The following is a 20,396-nucleotide window of genomic DNA, read 5'->3' on the forward strand; positions in this document are numbered from 1 at the left end:
TGTATCCCTTCCTAGCAAGGTCCAATGAGTGTACCAAGCATATGATAACAAAAAAAAAAAAAAAAAAGAATAAGTAAATAAGACAGCATCATTGTTAGCTTTCTGTATGAACTAATCAAATAGATGAAAGCCCAAAGGGAATGCATTCTTTCATTGGTGTGATATGTGACCTTTTTAAAAACACTAATTTGATTAAAAATAACTTATCTAATGTTTCCATATTTATCTGGCAGAAGTTTCTAAGATGAAGCAACTATTTATTTTAAAACTTCAATGGGGACAGGATGAGGGAGGATACTGTCACACTCAATTTTAGAAGGTCGTCAAACCACCTTTTTTTCTCATCTTAAAAAAATGACTAAATTATTTTGTTTCTTTATGTCTATCATATTAAACACTATGTGTTAGATTCTGAATTCCCTGTCTTTTCTACTAATGAAAACATTTTGCCAGTGATGTGATTAATTGTTTGCATAAATTTAAGGAATTGACATCTTGAAAATCTTGGTTAAAGTATTTGCCACTGCAAATACCAAATACAACAGGTTTATATTTAAAATGGAAGGGCTGGGAATGCCAACTGTCTAAATAAGAGAAACGGAAATGCAAAGTGTAAACAAATAGCAATTCTGCTAGATAAATCAGAATACATACACTTTTGAATGGTTAACTTTTTACTTGTATATCTAAGAATGCATCTAAGGATGGTTAAAGTGAGTCATCAACATTTAAAATCAATTCTCTTTAGCAAATATTAGGAGATGTGCTAACACTGACTATTGGTTAAACTTTAACAAACCACCCAGGAATTTTTTTTTTTTTTATCACTTTGTATTTCCTTCTTTATAGTCACTATTTGGACTATGTGGTAGACAACTTTTGAAGTCTTCATAATAGTTTTACATATTGTTTTGTAAAATAAATAATAACATTAAGTCATTCTCCTGAATATTTTTTTTATTTTTTTATTTTTTAATTTTTTTAATTATTTTATTTTTGGTTTTTCAATTACAGTTGTCCCATTTTTCCCCCATTTCTCTCCCCGACCCAGCCCACCCCTTCGCCCGTAATCATATCCCTCCCCATTGTCCGTGTCCATGAGTCATTTATACACGTTCTTTGACTAAACCCTTCCCTTACTTATCCCCCTTCTCTCCCTCCCCCCTCCCCCCTATTGACTGCTATTCTGCTCTTTGTTCTATTTAGTTCTTTTGTTTGTGTTGTTCTTTAGTTTCCTGTATTAGGTGATATCATATGGTATTTTTCTTTCTTTGCCTAGCTTATTTCACTAAGCATAATTCTCTCTAGTTCCATCCATGTTGTTGCAAATGGCAGGAGTTCCTTCTTTCTTTCTGCTGCATAGTATTCCATTGTGTAAATGTACCACAGTTTTTTGATCCACTCATCTACAGATGGGCACTTAGGCTGTTTCCAGCACTTAGCTATTGTAAACAGTGCTGCAATGAACATAGGGGTGCATAAGTTCTTTTGAATTGGTGTTTCAAGATTCTTCGGGTGTAATCCTAGTAGTGGAATCGCTGGTTCAAAAGGCAGTTCCATTTTTAATTTTTTGAGGTAATTCCATACTGTTTTCCATAGTGGCTGCACCAGTCTGCATTCCCATCAACAGTGCAGTAGGGTTCCCGTTTCTCCACATCCTCGCCAGCACTTGTTGTTTGTTGATTTGTTGATGATGGCCATTCTGACTGGTGCAAAGTGGTATTTCATTGTGGTTTTTATTTGCATCTCCCTGATGGCTAATGATGTTGAGCATTTTTTCACATGTGTCTATAGACCTTCTGTATGTCCTCTTCGGAGAAGTGTTAGTTCAGGTCCTTTGCCCATTTTTTAATTGGGTTGTTTGTTTTCTTGATGTTGAGTCGTATAAGCTCTTTATATATTTTGTAAATCATTCCCCTGCCTGTGATGTCATTGGCAAATATGTTTTCCCATATGGCTGGTTTCCTTTTCATCTTGCTGATGTTTTCTTTTGCTGAGTAGAAACTCTTTAGTTTGATGTAGTCCCATTTGTTTATTTTTTCCTTTATTTCTCTTGCCTTAGGAGATGTATCCGTGAAGATATTGTTACGTGAGATATCTGAAATTTTCTTGCCTATGTTTTCCTCTAGGACTTTTATGGTGTCATGGCTTACATTTAAGTCTTTGATCCATATTGAGTTTATTCTCGTGTGTGGTGTAAGTTGGTGGTCTAGTTTCATTTTTTTGCACATCCCTATCCAGTTCTCCCAGCACCATTTGTTAAAGAGGCTCTTCTCACTCCATTTTATGTTCCTTCCTCCTTTATCAAATATTAGTTGACCATAGAGGCCTGGGTTTATTTCTGGACTCTCTATTCTGTTCCACTGATCTATATGTCTGTTCTTATGCCAGTACCAAACTGTTTTGATCACAGTGGCTTTGTAGTATTGTTTGATATCTGGTGTTGTGATTCCTCCTGCTGTGTTCTTCTATCTCAAGATTGCTTTGGCTATTCGGGGTCTTTTTTTGGTTCCATATGAATTTTGGGAGTATTTGTTCTAGGTCTGTGAAATATGTCATTGGTATTTTAATTGGGATTGCATTGAATCTGTAACTTGCTTTGGGTAGTATGGCCATTTTGATGATGTTGATTCTTCCCATCCAAGAACATGGTATTTGCTTCCATTTATTTGTTTCTTCCTTAATTTCTTTCTTCAATGTTATGTAATTTTCAGAGTACAGGTCTTTTATCTCTTTGGTTAAGTTTACTCCTAGGTACTTTACTTTTCTTGTTGCTATAGTAAATGGTATTTTCTTTTTTGTTTCTGTCTCTGATATTTTATTGTTGGTATACAGAAATGCCTTAGATTTCTGTATATTTATTTTGTACCCTGCTATTTTGCCAAATTCACTTATTATATCGAGTAATCTTTTAGTGGAATTTATAGGATTTCCTAGGTATACTATCATGTCATCTGCATATAATGATAGTTTTACTTCTTATTTCCCAGTTTGGATGCCTTTTATTTCTTTTTCTTGTCTGATTGCTGTGACTAGGACTTCCAACACTATGTTAAATAGGAGTGGAGAGAGTGGACAACCTTGTCTAGTTCCTGAATTCAGGGGGAATGCTTTTAGTTTTTGTCCATTGAGTATGATGTTGGCCTCAGGCTTCTCATATATAGCCTTGATTATGTTAAGGTATGCTCCCTCTATTCCCATTTTGCTGAGTGTTTTCATCATAAATGGGTGTTGTACTTTATCAAATGCTTTTTCTGCATCTATTGATATCATCATGTGATTTTTGTCTTTCATTTTGTTTAGGTGATATATTATATTTATTGATTTGCGAGTATTAAACCATCCTTGCATCCTTGGGATGAATCCCACTTGATCGTAATGTGATGTATGATTTTTTTGATGTATTGCTGGATCCTGTTTGCCAATATCTTATTGAAGATTTTAGCATCTATGTTCATCAGTGATATTGGCCTGTAGTTTTCTTTCTTTGTTGTGTCTTGACCTGGTTTTGGAATTAGTGTAATACTGGTTTCATAGATAGAGTTTAGGATTTTTCCATCCTCTTGGATTTTTCAGAATAGTTTGAGGAGGATAGGAGTTAGTTCTTCCCTAAATGTTTTGTAAAATTCGCCTGTGAAGCCATCCGGTCCAGGGCTTTTGTGTGCAAGGAGATTTTGGATTACTGTTTCAATTTCCTTCTTTGTTATTGGTCTGTTGAGACTTTCCACTTCTTCTTGATTCAGTTTTGGAAGGTTGTATGTTTCTAGAAATTTGTCCATTTCTTATAGGTTGTCAAATTTCTTGCCATACAGTTGTCTGTAGTAATTTCTTACTATCATTTATATTTCTGTGGTATCGGTTGTGATTTCTCCCCTTTCATTTCTGATTTTGTTTATTTGGGTCTTCTCCCTTTTTTTCTTGATGAGCCTGGCTAGAGGCTTGTCGATTTTGTTTATTTTTTCGAAGAACCAGCTCCTAGTTTTGTTTATCTTTTGGATTGTTTATTTAATTCTGCTCTGATCTTGATTATTTCCTTCCTTCTTCTTGCCCTAGGCTTTGTTTGTTGTTGTTATTCTAGTTCTTGTAGCTTTAGGGTTAGGTTTTTTATTTGAGATTCTTCTGTCCTTTTCAGATATGCCTGTATTGCTATGAACCTCCCTCTTAGGACTGCTTTTGCTGTGTCCCATAGGTTTTCGGCTGTTGTGTGTTCATTATCATTAGTTTCCAGAAATTTCTTGATTTCTTCTTTGATATCATTGTTAACCCTTTCATTAATTAATAGCAGGTTATTCATTCTCCATGAGTTTGGGTGTCTTTAATTTTTTTCTCTGAGGTTGATTTTTAGTTTCAAGGCATTGTGGTCTGAAAAGATGTTTGATATAATTTCAATTTTCTTGAATTTGTTGAGGCTTGTTTTGTGTCCTATCATGTGGTCTATTTTTGAAAATGTCCCATGTGCATTTGAAAAGAATGTATATTTTGCTTCTTTGGGGTGGAAAGTTCTATATATATATCAGTTAAGTCCATGTGGTTTAGTGTGTTCTTCAGTGCCTGTATGTCCTTGGTGTTTCTTTGCTTGGATGATCTGTCTATTGTTGATAATAGAGTGTTGAAGTCCCCTACTATGAGTGTGTTGTTGTTGATATCCTTCTTGTGGTCTTCTAATATTTTCTTTATGTATTTGGGTACTCCTATGTTGGGTGCATATATGTTTATCAATGTTATATCTTCTTGATGGATTGTTCCTTTAAGTATTATGAAATGTCCTTCTTTGTCTCTTTTTATTGCCCTTGCTTTGAAATCCATTTTGTCTGATAAGAGGCCTGCTACCCCGGCTTTTTTTTTCAGTCCTTTTGCTTGGAATATTTTTTTATATCCCTTTACTTTCAGTCTGTGTAAATCTTTTGTTTTGAGGTGTGTTTCTTGTAGACAGCAAATATGTGGGTCCTGTTTTCTTATCCATTCCGTTACCCTATGTCTTTTAATTGGAGCATTTAATCCATTTACATTTAAGGTTATTATTGATGTGTATTTATTCATTTCCCTTTGTACCTCTGTTCCTCTCCTCTTTTTTTAATTTTTCTTCTCTTCTTTCTTCTTAGAACACTCCCTTTAGCATCTCTTGCAATGATGGTTTGCTGGAGATGTATTCTTTTAGTCTTCCTTTGTCTGAGAAACTCCTTATTTAACCTTCTATTTTGAATGAGAGCCTTGCTGGGTAGAGTATTCTTGGTTGTAGGCCTTTGTTTTTCATTGCTTGAAATATTTTTGACCATTCCCTTCTGGCTTGTAATGTTTCTGTTGAGAAATTGGTCGATAGCCTTATTGGAGCTCCCTTGTATGTTATTTGCTGTTTTTCTCTTGCTGCTTTTAGGATTCTCTCTTTGTCTTGGAATGTTGCCATTTTAATTATGATGTGCCTTGGAGTGGGTTTTTGGGGGTTCCTCTTCATTGGAACTCTCTGTGCTTCCTGAACTTGTATAATTTTTTCTCTCATCAGGTTTGGAAAATTTTCTGTCACTATTTCTCCTATCAGTTTTTCAATTCCATGCTCCTTTTCTTCTCCCTCTCTTATTCCGATGATCCTGATATTATTTCTTCTCATGCTATCCTGTAATTCCCTTACATCTTGTTCATATTTTTTCAATCTTTTTTCATTTTGCTGTATTGTCTGGGACTTTTTCTCTACATTATCTTCTAACTCACTAATCCGATCCTCTGCTTCGTTTAGTCTGCTTCTGACTGATTCTACTGTGTTTTTCAGTTCAGAGATTGAATTCTTCATTTCTTCCTGGTTCTTGTTAATAGTTTCTATGTCTTTTTTTTTTATGCTGGTGTAGTTCTCTGCAAGTTCCCTGTAATTTTATTGGAGCTGCTGGTAACTCCTTGGAGGTTGTCATAGTTGTTTTTAAGGTTGTCGAATATATTGAGCTTCTTTACCGCCATTGTTTTGAATTCCATGTCTGACATTTGGGCTATGTCTATTTCATCTACCTCTCTTTCTGAGGATTCCTCTTTTCTTTTCATTGAGAGGTTATTTCTGCGTCTTAACATGTTGGATTCTTCTTGTTTGTTTTTAATTGTTTGGGATGGTCTGCTTTGACTTCCCACCTTTGTGCTGTGAGATTCTTTATAGGAGATCTGGGGGTTTCAGTGGTGCAGTCTCTTTGATCTCCTGAGCCTGATGTTCTTGGGTTACCCTTTATGTCATTTGTTTATGCTGTCTGGTTATATTTCAGATGTTCTTTGTTAGGATCTTCCTTCTGGCTAGTTGATTGAGAGTCACTCTATCCACTTTGTCTTGAGTTCTTTTCTGGAGATGCTGTTAAAAACATAAACACACAGCCCAGGTAGGAGACCCACACCCTAAAAATATCCCCCACCCTCTATCCCGCTATTGTCAGCCAACGAGCCAGTATTAATATAAATGTAAAGAGATTAGAGCTTTTATACTATAGGAAGAATAGATAAGAGCTGTTTTTAGGGAGGAAAAATATGATTTTTGAATGAGGGGATGATAAATTAATAATAGTTGAGACTATGTATGCAAGCCAGTAGGTAATATTTACATTGTATGTTAATAAAAATAGAAGAAAAGGATGGAAAAATGCAGAATATAGTAAGAAAGTGGGATTGTATTGTATTGGGTTTATATAGTAATTATATTTTATTTATTTAGAGTGAAAGGGGAGCTAAACTAGACACACAAACAAATAAACAACGATTAAAGAGGAAGGATGAGAAGGAGAGATTATATGAAACTCATTAGAGATATAATTTGTTTTTCTTTTCTTTTTTCTTCCCCTTCTCTCCTCTCCTCCTTTTTCCTTTTTTTAAGAAAGGGGGACAAAAAAGAAAAGAGAAAAAAAGAAAAAAAAAGGGAATGTTTTTACTCAGTTCAGCCTTGGTGTGTCGTCTTCTTTTTCTGCGTCTGCAGCTGGTCTAATGTGGCGGGTCAGAGGTTCTTGTTCCTTGCAGCACTGGTGTGCACCCGCGATGGCCAGCACAGCACGCTCCCTTGCCGCCCACTGGAGCCAGCTGAGGTGCCCTTGCTCATGCGCCCCTGCGCGCTCAGGTGGCCCAAGAGCTTTCCTGGGGCCTGCCCAGCCATGCTGCGCTCCGGGAGCTGGTCTCTCGCCTCCCAGGGCGGGGTCCCAGACACTTGGGCACAGTGGAAGTGAGCGATTGGCGCCTATTGTAGCCGGGTCGAGGTGTTTTCGAGCTCTCGTGCTCTGCACATAGTACGGCCCGAGAGCTTGCCTTAGTCCCGCTGAGCCGAGCTCCCGGAGTTGGTCTCTCACCTATTAGGGCGGGGCCCCGGACACTTGTGCTCAGTGGAAGTGAGCGTCTGTGAGACGCTGCCACCTGCTGTTCCCCGTGCCACAGCCACCCGCCTTTCCGCACCCATCTGGGCGGGCACGAGCAGAGCCTGAGCAAGTGGTCTGCGTTCCAGCCTGGGGCCCTGCGCCCACGGGAGCTGTCTAGGGGTATCTGCACACGGTCCTCTGCGTGTTCAGTGGGCCCTCCTGGTGCCCATTGGGGCACTGATCTTATGTTTGTTGCGGAGTGTCCGAGGGGCACCTGGACTCGCGGCCCCACGCACCTGGGCCAGTGAATGAGGGCACTTCCCTATGCGCGCCCCCGGGACCCAAGGGGAGGGTTGGGGAGTGGACAAGCATGCCTCTGCGCCTGGGCTCCTCAAGAATGTCCTACCACCCCCAAACTTTCCACCCCTCTCCACAGTCCAAGAGAGAAAAATATAAAGGTAAATTATGTTCTCACTTGCCCAGCAGCACGCTGTCTCCTGTTGTTCAGCGCCAATGCCACTTGGTCAAGTCCCGTCTCTGCCAACAGGCAGAGATCCGCTCTCCTCCCGACTCCTCTCCAGGGCAGCCTGTGGTCGCCAAAAAGCCTTTGTGTACTTCCAGCCGCAGCTCGGGCAGCCACCCCAGTCAGGAATCCCGTTTCGTCCCCTTTTTCTCCGCTATCCTCACTAAACAGGTTGTTCCCAGATGGATTTTCTCTAATCCAGCAGTGCCAAGGCTCGACTCCTGCCAGTGGCCAGCTGCTCACTGAGATGTTCTGTCTGCAATTAGTCCAAACTACAGACGAGTCTCAGGAGCCTGAAAGCGCAGCCTCCCCTCACTCCTCCGCCATCTTCCTCTCTCTCCTGATCATTTTAACAAGATAGTTTTAAAATGTATTGGTTCAGGTTGTGATATGTCTAATTCTTCAGTCCTCATTTTACTATGATCCCTTTCTTTCCCCACTGTCATAAATGTGTATGGGTTTCATCCAGTTAGCTGTATTCCTATAGTCTTAAATTGTCCTTTTGGATGAAAGAGCTTCAATTGACTACATAGGGAAAAACACTCCCATAACCACGGAGCCATATTTTAAGGCTGCACTGTATATCTATCTGATAAACCTTTAAAAACAGGGAAATTTAGAGCTAAGGCTGAAACAGTTACTTAAAGACAGTTTTCTCACAATTTTGTTTTATTCAACTTTATTACTTAATAAAAAGCCTATTAAATTAAAATACAAGAACAGGAAACAAAAAGCATTTAAGGGAGTCATGCAGGGTGATCAAGTTAATAGTAATAGATCTCGAAATTCAAACAGCTATATAGTAGTTCCCCCTTATCTTCAGTTTCCCTTTCAGCGGTTTCAGTTACCCACAGTTATCCACAAGCCAAACATATTAAATGGAAAATTCCAGAACTAAACAATTCCTAAGTTTAAAATTGTGCACCTTTCTGAATAGCGTGATGAAATTGTGTCAGACCCGCTCAATACCCCCTAGTGCCAGAAGCATTCCTTTGTCCAGCGTCTCCACGTCTCCACGCTGTGCACACCCTCCCGTTAGTCTCGCAATAACCCTGGGTTATCAAATCATCTGTCCTGGTATCACAGTGTTGGTATTCTAGTCACCTTATTTGATTTAATAATTGCACAAGAGAAGTAATGCAAGCAGTTGGGATATGTCCAAAAGAAGCTATATAGTGTGTCCTTTAAGTGAAAAGGTGTAAGTTCCAGACTTAAGGAAAGAAAAATAGTATGCTGACATTGTTAAGATTTGTGGTAAGAACAAATCTTTTGTCTGTGAAATTGTGACGAAAGAAGAAATTCATGCTAGTTAGAGAGAGGGGAAGAGCAGGAGAGAGAGGGAGAGACTTCATTCGCATGTTTCATTATGGAACATTGTTGTAATTGTTTTATTTTATTATTAGTTACTGCTATTAATCTTTGAATGTGCCTAATTTATAAATTAAACTTCATCATAGGTTTGTATGGATCGGGAAAAATAGTTTATATAGGGTTCAGGACTATCCATGGTGTCAGGAATCCATGACAGGACTTGGAATTATCTCCTGTGGATAAGGGAAAACTACTGTATTTTAATTTATGTGTAACTGTAAAAATATGGCTTTTAAGGCAAATATTATAATATAAATGGGACAAGAGTGGTGCACATCTTTGGTACATCTTATAAAGTATCTTAAACATGAAGGTTTATTTAACTACTGTGACTAAGGAATCTAATTTAATTTGTGCTTTCATCATGCTGTAGCTTCTTCATGTACCCCTTATTGACATCTTTTCTTTCTTTTTTTTTTTTTTTCTATTTTCAGTCTTTTACCAGGTTCTACGAAGTTATGCTTCCCTTAACCTTCAGTCCCTTATCTTCTGAGAAAAAAAGACCTGGTCATTTGCAAAAACATCTAGGTGAAATTGTGAAATTTCTTTAAACATACCTTGACATGAGGCTTTGGGTGCTTTTCACATCAAATAATTCTTATTTTAACTACCTTTCAAAGTATCACATGTACACACTAGCATATGTCCACTATAAGAACTTCCCTGGTGCGACAGGATGGGGGAGCTTGCTGTACAAATGACACTCGACATAGTAAGCATCGATAGAGCTTTGATGCAGTGAAGCATGTTTTTTGAGATGGCAGGGAGAATCAAGACTGTAAATTATTGAGGCTAATCTGAATAGGAATAGACTTCCCTCAGAACTTTTCTAATGGAGTCTCTGCTACTTCTTTTTCTGTCTAAAGTCCCCTCTGCCTATCAACTATGTATCATGTTACCCATTTTATTTCCTTCCGAGTATGCATGTCAGTCTGTAATTCTCTTACTCATTGGTTTATTTATTTATTTATTTTAGAATGTATGCACCATAAGGGGAGAGGCCTTACTGCCTCATTCATTTTCACCTCTGAACCTCTCTATGTCTTGAGTAGTGTCTTTCACTAAGTTGGTTCTCAATAAGTATCTGTTCAAATAATGAATGAATGAATGAATGAATGAACTCATAAGTAACCCCACAAAAGTGAATAAAATATATGATAATTTGTATTTGTATTATCAATAAATGATGAAGTTAGATTAAATGTGAGTAGTGGGTGAGGGAATCTAAGATGTTTTTTATTAGCTTCTTTTGCAAACATAGATGATTAAACTAAAATTTATTCACTTTACAGTTCAGAACTGGTTTGTAGTTCATGTAGATGAGTCTGTATGTTAAACATTTCTATTTAAACAATAAAAAATTGACACTTCCCTTTACCCTCATAATGTCTATAAGGCCATTGAATATTCCAGGCTCTTTTCAACGAATATAACAGAACTTGTTTTGTTATCCATTCTTCTGCATTACAAATATATTTTCCAAAGAAGAATTTGAGGTTCTTTGGAACTTCGTCTCTGAAATACAGGAAATTTGTTCACTAGTTAACACTTGATCCCTTGAAATCTAAGGGATTTCAGTAGTAATGTAAGTAATTTTCTGTTTAAATTTTCTGTATATTATAATTTAAGGTAATGTTGTTAAGAGCAATATTTAGGGATGTTTGTAAGTTGTAAGATAATATATTTAACAGCAAACAAATTAACTAAACTTCTACTATGTTACTTTCTACAACATAAAACAACTGATTCTCTTCTTCTATATACATAGGTGTAGTCATTCTAAACCGTTTTCTTAGTGACTATCATGAAACAAACTTTCCCGTTTCCCCTTTTGCCTAAACTTTGAGATTTCTCACTTTATGCATGGTAGGTAATCACTATACATTCTTCTAAATGCATGATAAGACAGCCTGCTATTCTTAAAAATGTTTTCATTGACCCCACATTATGGGACTTTATCTGTCTGCCATCAGACAATATGTAATAACATTTTTTTATTATTTGTGAATCAAATGCATTTTATGAGGAATAATTAATAAAATTCTAAACATATGATTTGAAAACATAAAATAGTTTTTCTTTACATAAGCCAAAAATCCAAATCCTTAAGAAAAAATAATTATTGAATAGAGTTATAGTAATGTTGAATGATTAGTCAACTTGGATAAAAAATTATATGGATGTGAGCCATTTTGTGGATAGGAGAATATTGGCTTCCTGCATCTGTTGAAGAATTGAGATTGAATACATAAGGCTTAAAGTTTCATTAGAATGATTTTTTGCGTTCATACAATAATGATAGATGCAAGAAGAGAGTTTTTTAAAGGCCTGGGATCATAAAAATGAGTTAGTTTACATAGATGGCCAGCTCATGCAAACTCCACAGGCCTTTTGGTCTTTGTAGCTGGAGGCACGTTGATTTGAATCTGAGACGACAACTGTGGTCTGTAACCAAACATTTTCTCCTGCCCCACATCAAGACCAATTCCTAGGATTTTACACAGTTTAATTATAATAACAAAAAAATTTGAGAAGGGACTTCAAACAAATTTATTCCTTGGTTAGTGGTAAGAAGTTTGTTGTTTGCTTAGAATTTAAAATTTCATAAGACTAAGACATAACTCATTGCTCTATATTCTTCTTGAATAACCCAGTGAAGAACTTGTGAATAACTCATTTAGTGGTTTTAAATGGAAAGAAATCCTCTTAATATCCAATCAAAATGTTGGTCTATAGCTATATTCTCCCATCCAATAACAAGAAACATTTATTTCCTTTAAAGGACTTTCTTGAAAACCTCTCACCTATACTTAGCCTCCTCTTCAATGCAACCAAATAAAACTATGAATAGATACATTTGTTCTTTAGAACATTCAGATAACTTGGTGAGAATTAAATTTAGTAAGGTGACAGTAAAAAAAAAAAAAAGCAATACATTTAATTTTAAAAGGTAGCCAAAATTTAGAAATGATAAATGCCAATTTTCATGTGGAAGTGAAGTCCAAGATACATAATTAGTATTTACTTTCCTTAACATTGTATTTCTCATTGCATGTTGATTTCCAGTAGTCTTTTCTCTAAGTGAGTGTCTGGCATTTTCTAATGTGAAATGCATGTACAGTGCATAAGTACATTTTAAACACATGTAGCTGTTATTAAAATAGAGGTTAGTATATAGAATCCCAAGTAACTTGATGGTTACAAGGAGATGAGACTCAAATGCCTCTTAAAAAATAATGAATAGATGATATGAGAAAAGGAGTGGAACAGGTGATATGCTTTTAAACAGACTCAGACATGTAGAATATTCTAGAGTATAAGAATAAAATGTAAATGTTTCCAGAGTTGTGACATTAAACCTTTGAATAGACCAAAGAATAATTCTAAAAACTAAAACACTATACTTACCCGGCAGGGGAGATCCCATGATGATGAAGGTGGTTTTCCCAGGGCGAGGCTTATCCATTGTACTCCGGATGTGCTGACCCCTGTGAATTCCCCAAATGTGAGAAACTGGACTGCTTAGTTTGTGGTAGTTGGGGCCTGTGTCCATGCTCTCCTGTGAAAAAACACTAAAACACTGAAGTATTTAATTCAAGTAACTAGCATAACAAGTAACTAACTCCTTTCATAATAATAGAGTAGACCCTGTTGTGCCCCACTTCTCAGGCCCAAAACAGTATAAAAAGTAGGCAGCCTGAAGTTCTGGACTGCACTGACCTGTCAGATTGGAGGGTGCCAGGGCCACTCAGGTGTGGATTGGTCTTGGTAAGGCATTGGGATAGGCCAAAGAGTGGAATCGGCTCACACCAGATAATGGCCTTCATCTCAGGCATTGACTCTGCAACATGAATCTCGTGGTTCTGTTGTAAATCATAGTAGGTCATTTTCTTTTAGTCTTCAGATTCTGCATATGGCTGTCAGTTAGAGAGCTATTAAAATTAGGAAGAACTTGAGAAAAATAAACAGTTGTCAGATCACTGGGCCATAATATGGAGAGAGAGCCAGAAGATATCTTTCTATGAACTAAAACAGATCCTCCTAAAAAATCTCAACTCTTGCATGAAGCCTGGTTGATTTAAATAAATGTATGAGTGCCTAAAACATCACTATGTGAAAACTCCCACTGCAGATCAGTACAAGAAGAGCGAGAAGGCTCTTCTATCCTAGCTGAGAACGTAAGTCCTAACTAATATGGTGGAAATGAGATCAAGTGGTAAAAAGCTGGGCTTCAGGCATGGCTGAGTCAATTCTGAGGCTTGCCCCTTATCAGCCTTGTGATCTTGGGCAAACTGCATAACCTCTTCAAGCATCGACTTTCTAGTTATAGAATTCAATTAATTAATGATATAAAGATCTTGAAATAAAGTACATAAATACACCATTTGAAGCAATAAACAGCAAGTAAAAAAAATTCTGTATTGAAAAATATGTTATAGTACCTATGGCTTTTATGGAACTAATCATCTGATGCAAAGACACAATATGCCCATATTCATTTATTAAGTAAATGACATTTTATATTAATGGATGTGATCCTGATTATGCCAGCCAGTTTGAACATGGTGTGCCCCTCCCTCCTCATGACATTTGGAACTGCCATTTCTATTGGAGCTTTCTTCTCTAGCCCTTAACCTGGTTAACTGTTACCCATTTTCACATTTTAGTTCAAACATTACTTTATTGGGTCAAATTCCAGGATTATCTAGCTCCACCCTCCATATCTAGAATACTTTTCTTTGCTTTATGCTCATCTTTAATATTATTTATTTATTTATTTCTAGAGAGAGGAGAAAAGAAGGAGAAAGAGAAGGAGAGAAACATTGATTGATTGCCTCTAGCACACTCCTAACTGGGGACCTGGCCTGCCACCCAGACATATGCTCTGACCAGGAATTGAACCAGTGACCTTTCTGTTCACAGGCCAGTGCTCAATCTACTGAGCTGCACTAGCCAGAGCAACTTTGTATTCATTTTTAATATCATGTTCCTTTCATTCAGAGCCCTTGTCTCAGTTTTGAGTAATATATTTATTATAAATTTTTGTTGAATATTTTTTTTACAAGGCCACATGTTTTATAGGGGAAAAGCCTGTACCTTTTTTGCCCACTAATATATTTCTAGCGTTTAACATATACTAGGCATACTAAGTGATAAATGAGTTAATGTATGATGTGTGTGCTCAATTCTGTCTTGAATGTCATTTTTATGTTGCATAGGAAATAAGTAAATGCATATATGGTCTTTTGTTGTTACCCAATTCAAAGTTTATGTCTATGATAGTTCACCAAGAAATATCTAAATCTGTTACTGCAAAATGATGTATAGAAATAGTATGTATAAAAATTTCTAATAATCATCACAACTCTAAAATTTCAGGCAAGAATATATGTCTATATATATTTTTTAATTATACATTTAGGAATCAGAATCAGGGACAAATATTTGGCTGAAAATTAAATTTTAACAAGTCAGTGAGTCAGTGGGTGATGGTGCTTCTGTTGCAGATGCTGGAGAATGTGTGGATTGGGAGTTTACTGCACACGGGGGAAAGCAAAGGAAATGAGTGCAGTGGAAAAAAAATAACCAGCATTTAAGGAGAATTGGGAAGAGGAAGAAAGACAGTGGGAGACCTGGCAAGAAAGAAAGCTAATGCATGAGATCTTACAGAGAGCAAGAGGGTTTCAAATGAATTCAGAAAAGCATGTCATTTTTCTTGAAATTCAAGGATATTCATCATCTTTAACTTGAAAGCAAGATGAAAGCCCAAGTAAACATGTCCCATTTTCACCATGTTTGCCATTGCTTCATGAAGGATTCTGTTCTCTTAAGGTTTCCTGGAGACAACAGGGATCAAGAATACACACACGTATGCATGTGCATGTGCGCCTACACACACCCATGCACAAATGTGGGAAGGATGAAATGATCTAGCATTTAAAAGCACTGGACCATGATAGGAGGTCCAGTTCTGTTACTTTTAGCTCTTTACAAGGGTATCAAAACCATATTTGCTCAATTTACTCCTTAGTAACTTGTAGCCAATTTAAATACATACATGGAATACATTTCTTCTTTTCCTTTTTTACTGAATTAATTGGGGTGACACTGATTAACAAAATTATACAGGTTTCAGGTGCACAATTCTACAACACATCACCTGTACACTGTATTGTGTGTTCACCACACCAAGTTGAATCTTCTTCCACCACCATTTATCCCCCTTATACCCTCCTCTACCTTCCCTGCATCCACCTCCCCCTATAATCCCCACATGTTGTCCATGTCCATGACATTTTTCTCTTTTTATTCCCTTTTTTTCAATTCCTCTACTCTCTCCTAGTAGCTCCCTCACTCCGACAGCTGTCAGCCTGCTTTCTGACTATGGGTCGATCTCTATTTTGCTTGGTAGTTGATTTTGTTCATTAGATTCCATAAGTGAGTGAAATAGTATGGTATTTGTCTTTCTCTGACTAGCTCATTTCACTTAGCATAATGTTCTCCAGGTCCAAACACATTTGAATAATGATCTAAGTGGACAGACTCTTATATGAGAAATAACTCATGTAGATCAGCATGTCAGCATATAAGTAGCAAAAAAACTTCAGTTAAAATTACCTTTGAAATATTCTTCACCTGAGGATTAACACACATCATTTTTGTGCATACTACATTAGCTTGCAATTAATTGATCAAGTTTTTTCTTGACCAGGAGTTAAGATTGGTATTTCTTTAATTGAACGTGGAAGAAGTTAAGCCTATGTTTGATACCAGCTAATATGAAAAACATGCCACACATGATGATGCCTCAGTGAAGTGGTATTTGTGTTAACTTTACATACACTAGAACTTCATTGTAAGTGCTAATCTTCTGAAAGCAAACACATACAGATAAAGAAGAGGCTGATGGGAGGGAGCAGTTAATGGTAATACAAACATTACAGCTGAGGATGAACATTGAAATGTTGGAGTTTGGGCAAAGACCATGGTCTTGGGAATGAGATTTCAGGCTTTGCGAAGCTCTGGTTGGCGATTCTAGGACCCAATGCCAAATTTCAGGACAGAATCACTATTTCATGACAACCCTGGGGAACCAAAAAAAAAAAAAAAAAAAAAAATGTATAATAGAGGCACAAGTACTGAGAAAAGCTGATTAAAACTTCATTAGCTTCCAGTTGAGGTGTCAGCCACTGCATCTTAAATCATGATTGCCTAGATTTTAATCTCTCCTCTGGAGACTCTTTAATATTTGGAATCCTCTAAATATGTGATTGTGGCTCAGGTTTTAAGCAATGTGGAGCTGTTTTTATATTGTTTCTCTTTTCCTATGGTGTTGAATAAATAAGCATATGCTCATTTCAGAGAAGATGAAAAATACAGAACAAAGTTTAAAAAACCTCTAATCTTATTTCTCAGATATTACCCTTTTTAACACACTAGTGTATTTACCTCCAATTTAAATATATATGAAGATATACATTTTGTATAGATCTTATTCTTTTAAACTAATATTTTAAAAATATATCTCCCTATAAATAATATGTTGAGGAACTTTATTTTTAATGATTGAAAGTGTCCCTTGCACATTTCTGTTAACATTTATTTTAACACATGCTTAGTGTTTTATATTTTTTAATGTTTTTATTTATTTATTTATTTATTTATTTATAGAGAGAGGGGAAGGGAGGGAGAAAGAGAAGGAGAGAAACATCACTGTGTGGTTGCCTCTCACATAATCCCAATTTAGGAGATGACTCGCAACCCAGGCACGTGCCCTGACTGGGAATCAAACTGGCAACCCTTTGGTTCACAGGCCAGTGCTCAATCCACTGAGCCACACCAGCGTGGGCTACATTTTTCATATGTAATTTTTATTTGCTACTTCTTTTAGTGTCTTAGCCAAGAACTGTGACTGATTCTTTACACTAGGGTAATTGTCTAGAAGGGCAGATGTTAACATTTTTTAATATATATACTATATTATATTATCGCATGTTATGTGAAATTTTTCTCTCTTAGTATATATAGTATCAAATTGTTCTCTCAATAACAATCTGTAAGAGTGTTTCTCTATAACCTGGTCAACACTAGGTGTTAACATTCCTTTTAATCTTCGCAAATGGGTTGGGTAGATTTCAAAAACACCTGAATTTACTTGCATTGTTCTATTTTTTTTCAACACACAGACTTTACTCAGATTATACCCTTTGTCTTGCTTGTACTCTGTAGTGAGAATCTTTCAGGTATAAGCTGCAGTCCAAGATCACCTGTTGTCTTTTAGTTATTATGTCTTTTCAGCCTTCCTTCATCTAGATCAGTCTCGGTCTTTCTTTGTTCTTTCACCTTTGACATTTTGAAGCAATGAGACCAGTTATTTTGTAGAATGCCCTCAAATTGGGTTTGTCTAATACTTGGTTAGATTCAAGTAGCAGAAATACCCCAGAAGTGATGCTGCATTCTCTGCATTGATCCTATCAGGTGGCAGGTCATTGTGACTTGTTCTCATATTGGTCAGCCACCAAGTCCTGGACACGTCCTCCAAGTTTCTCTATTATAAAGTTATTATTTTCCCAATTGTTAAAAATAAATAACCTATGGGGAGATTATTGGAAGTTATGTGAATATTCTGTTTCTTATCAATGACTCTTGACTGGCTCACTTACTATAGTGATTGCCAGATAGTGATTTTAAACTTTATCATTCCTCCTGCATTTATTAATTAAAATTTATTGTAAGCAACCCTCTCTCTCTTATTTACTTCTGTCAGTATGGATCCATGGATTCTGATTTTATTCAATTGGTTATATTCATTACTGTCATTATTTATTTTGATGCTCAAATTGTCCTAGATTTGGCCAGTGGTTGCTCCCTCAAGCTGGCTTCTGTGCCTGTCATTCTTTGAGCACATTTTTATTTCTGGAACAAGATGGTCCAGGCTGTCTCTCCCAGCCTAGCCATGAACTCAGTCATTTTTATCACAAACCTCTGGTTCTTTTTAGTGGGGAGTGGTATTAGAGTTCAGGATCTAGAAGCTAGGTTGTGCCCTTTGCCACTAAGGCAGCGGTTCTCAACCTGTGGGTGGCGACCCCTTTGGGAGACAAATGACCCTTTCACAGGGGTCGCCTAAGACCATCGGAAAACACATATATAATTACATATTGTTTTTGTGACTAATCACTATGCTTTAGTTATGGTTGGGGGTCACCACAACATGAGGAACTATGTTCAAGTGTCGCGGCATTAGGTAGGTTGAGAACCACTGCACTAAGGTGTCTTTGCTTATGTCCTTTCAGTGGACAGTCTGAGGAAAATAGCTGTTTTATATCATTCTTGCCTTTCAACACATTTTATATTTGTAAGTCCTTTCTCTCACTGTGAGAAGGCTGGCTCCCAACGAAATCAATATATTTACCCCTTTGCTCAGTTCTACACTACACATAAACCTGTTTCAGAATTACTATACCCACACAATTATTTACAATAAACCTACTAACTTACTAAGTCAAATTTAAATTTTCTTTGCAGTTCTTTTTGTCCTCTTCTTGTGGGACTGAAAGGAGTGAAAGAACTGTCATTCACCATTATGTGGAGTCTGTCTTTTCCATTTTTCTTGAATATGGTTTTTACCTATTTGATATATAGTTAAATTTTAATTGTTTCTGTTTGCTTTCAACATTGAAGTTAAAAAAATCCTCATTGATTTAACTTTTGGCATTTTAATTATGATGTGTCTTGGTGTGAAGTTCTAAGGGGTCAACATATTTAGGATTTGTTGTGCTTCCTGGACCTAGAATCTGTATTCTTCACCAGGTTTTAGAAATTTTCAGCCATTATCTCTTTAAATAGGTTTTCTGTCCCTTTCTGTCTCTCTTTTCCTTCTGGCACCCCTCTGATTCACATGCTGGCATGCATGATGTTCTTCAAGAGAATCCTTAAACTATCCTCATTTTTAAAAATTCTTTTTTCTTTTTTCTGTGTCCGTTGGGTGTTTGCTGCTACCTTGATATCCAAATGGCTGATTCGATCTTCTGCTTCATCTAATCTGTTGTTGATTCCATCAAATGTATTTTTCATTGCTGTTACTGTATTCTTCATTTCTGACTGGTTCTTTTTTTATGTTTTTCTCTCTATTTTTTTTTATGTTTCCTATCTCATTGTTGAAGTTCTCACTGAATTCATCTGTACTTCTGAGCTCATTGAGTATCCTTATATCTAGTGTATTGAACTCTATCTGATAGATGGCTTATCTCTGTTTCATGTAGTTCTCTTCTTGGGTTTTGTCCTGGTCTTTCAATTGGGACATATTTCTCTGTCTCCTCATTTTGCCTGTGTCTCCATGTTTATTTCTGTGAATTAAGTGAACAACAGCCATCCTGGTCTTAAAGGAGGGGCCTTGTGTAGGAGCTACGCCTTTGTAGATTGTATGTGCTGGGTATCTTTAGCGCAGGAGCAGGCCTGTATGTGGGCCATAGGCAGTCCTGGGGCAGGTCTTACCCAGGCCTTCAGCTATTGCTTGAGTAGAGGCAGGCCAGGAAAGCCCCAGGGGCAAGCTTCACCGGAATTGCCTTGGCAGACCCACTGGACTTATCGCTGGAGTGGGCTCTGGCCTCAGATAGTTCTGGGAGCAAGCCACACCAGGATCTGGAGTTGAAGCTGTACCAGGTTTGAGCAGTAGGGATTCCTGGAGGTGAGCTGCTGGCTATTGTTGAACGGGGTGTGGTCTGAAGGAATTTCCCAGCACGAGCCACACCTGGACAGGAGCTGAAGCTAGGGCTCGTGTGAGCTGAGCAGAGTACGGGGGACAAGTCTCATGGCCGGAGCTTGAGCAGGCTTCAGGTAGCTTCTGAGTGGTCTCTGTCTTGTTTGATGTGCAGTAACGGTTTGGCCAGCCCTCAGTTTTTCTTCAGGGGGAATTGCTCTGTCTGCAGGTGTAAATTTGATGTGTTCCTGGGAGGAGGTGAGTTCAGGGTCTTCTTATGTTGCTACCTTGGGCCAGAAGCCTTTGTTTTAATTACTCGCATGTGTGTAAGGTATGAGCTTTGGTATAAGCTTTTGAATGGATTTGTAAACTATAATTATCAGTTGGGAGCTCCTCTGGAGCAAGTTCTGCAAGTCTGTGATGCTTTATATTTTTGAACTGTAAATCAGGTTAGTAATACCTACCTTATTTGTTATGATAATGAGTAAAATTAATT

General features: G+C 37.2%; 1 protein-coding gene and 1 non-coding gene across 4 annotated transcripts in view; both read left to right on the plus strand.

Moving 5' to 3' along the window:
- The window catches only part of NAV3 (neuron navigator 3), a 347,319-nt gene that overhangs the window by 26,712 nt on the left and 300,211 nt on the right, over positions 1 to 20,396 (plus strand). The gene's annotated exons all lie outside the window — the stretch shown is intronic.
- Positions 12,602 to 12,764, plus strand: LOC150012220 (U1 spliceosomal RNA). The gene has a single exon (XR_016511075.1). It is a non-coding gene; the product is annotated as a U1 spliceosomal RNA (small nuclear RNA).

Source organism: Furipterus horrens, unplaced genomic scaffold (genome assembly GCF_987537825.1).
Source record: "Furipterus horrens unplaced genomic scaffold, mFurHor1.1.pri manual_scaffold_4, whole genome shotgun sequence".
Taxonomy (NCBI): domain Eukaryota; kingdom Metazoa; phylum Chordata; class Mammalia; order Chiroptera; family Furipteridae; genus Furipterus; species Furipterus horrens.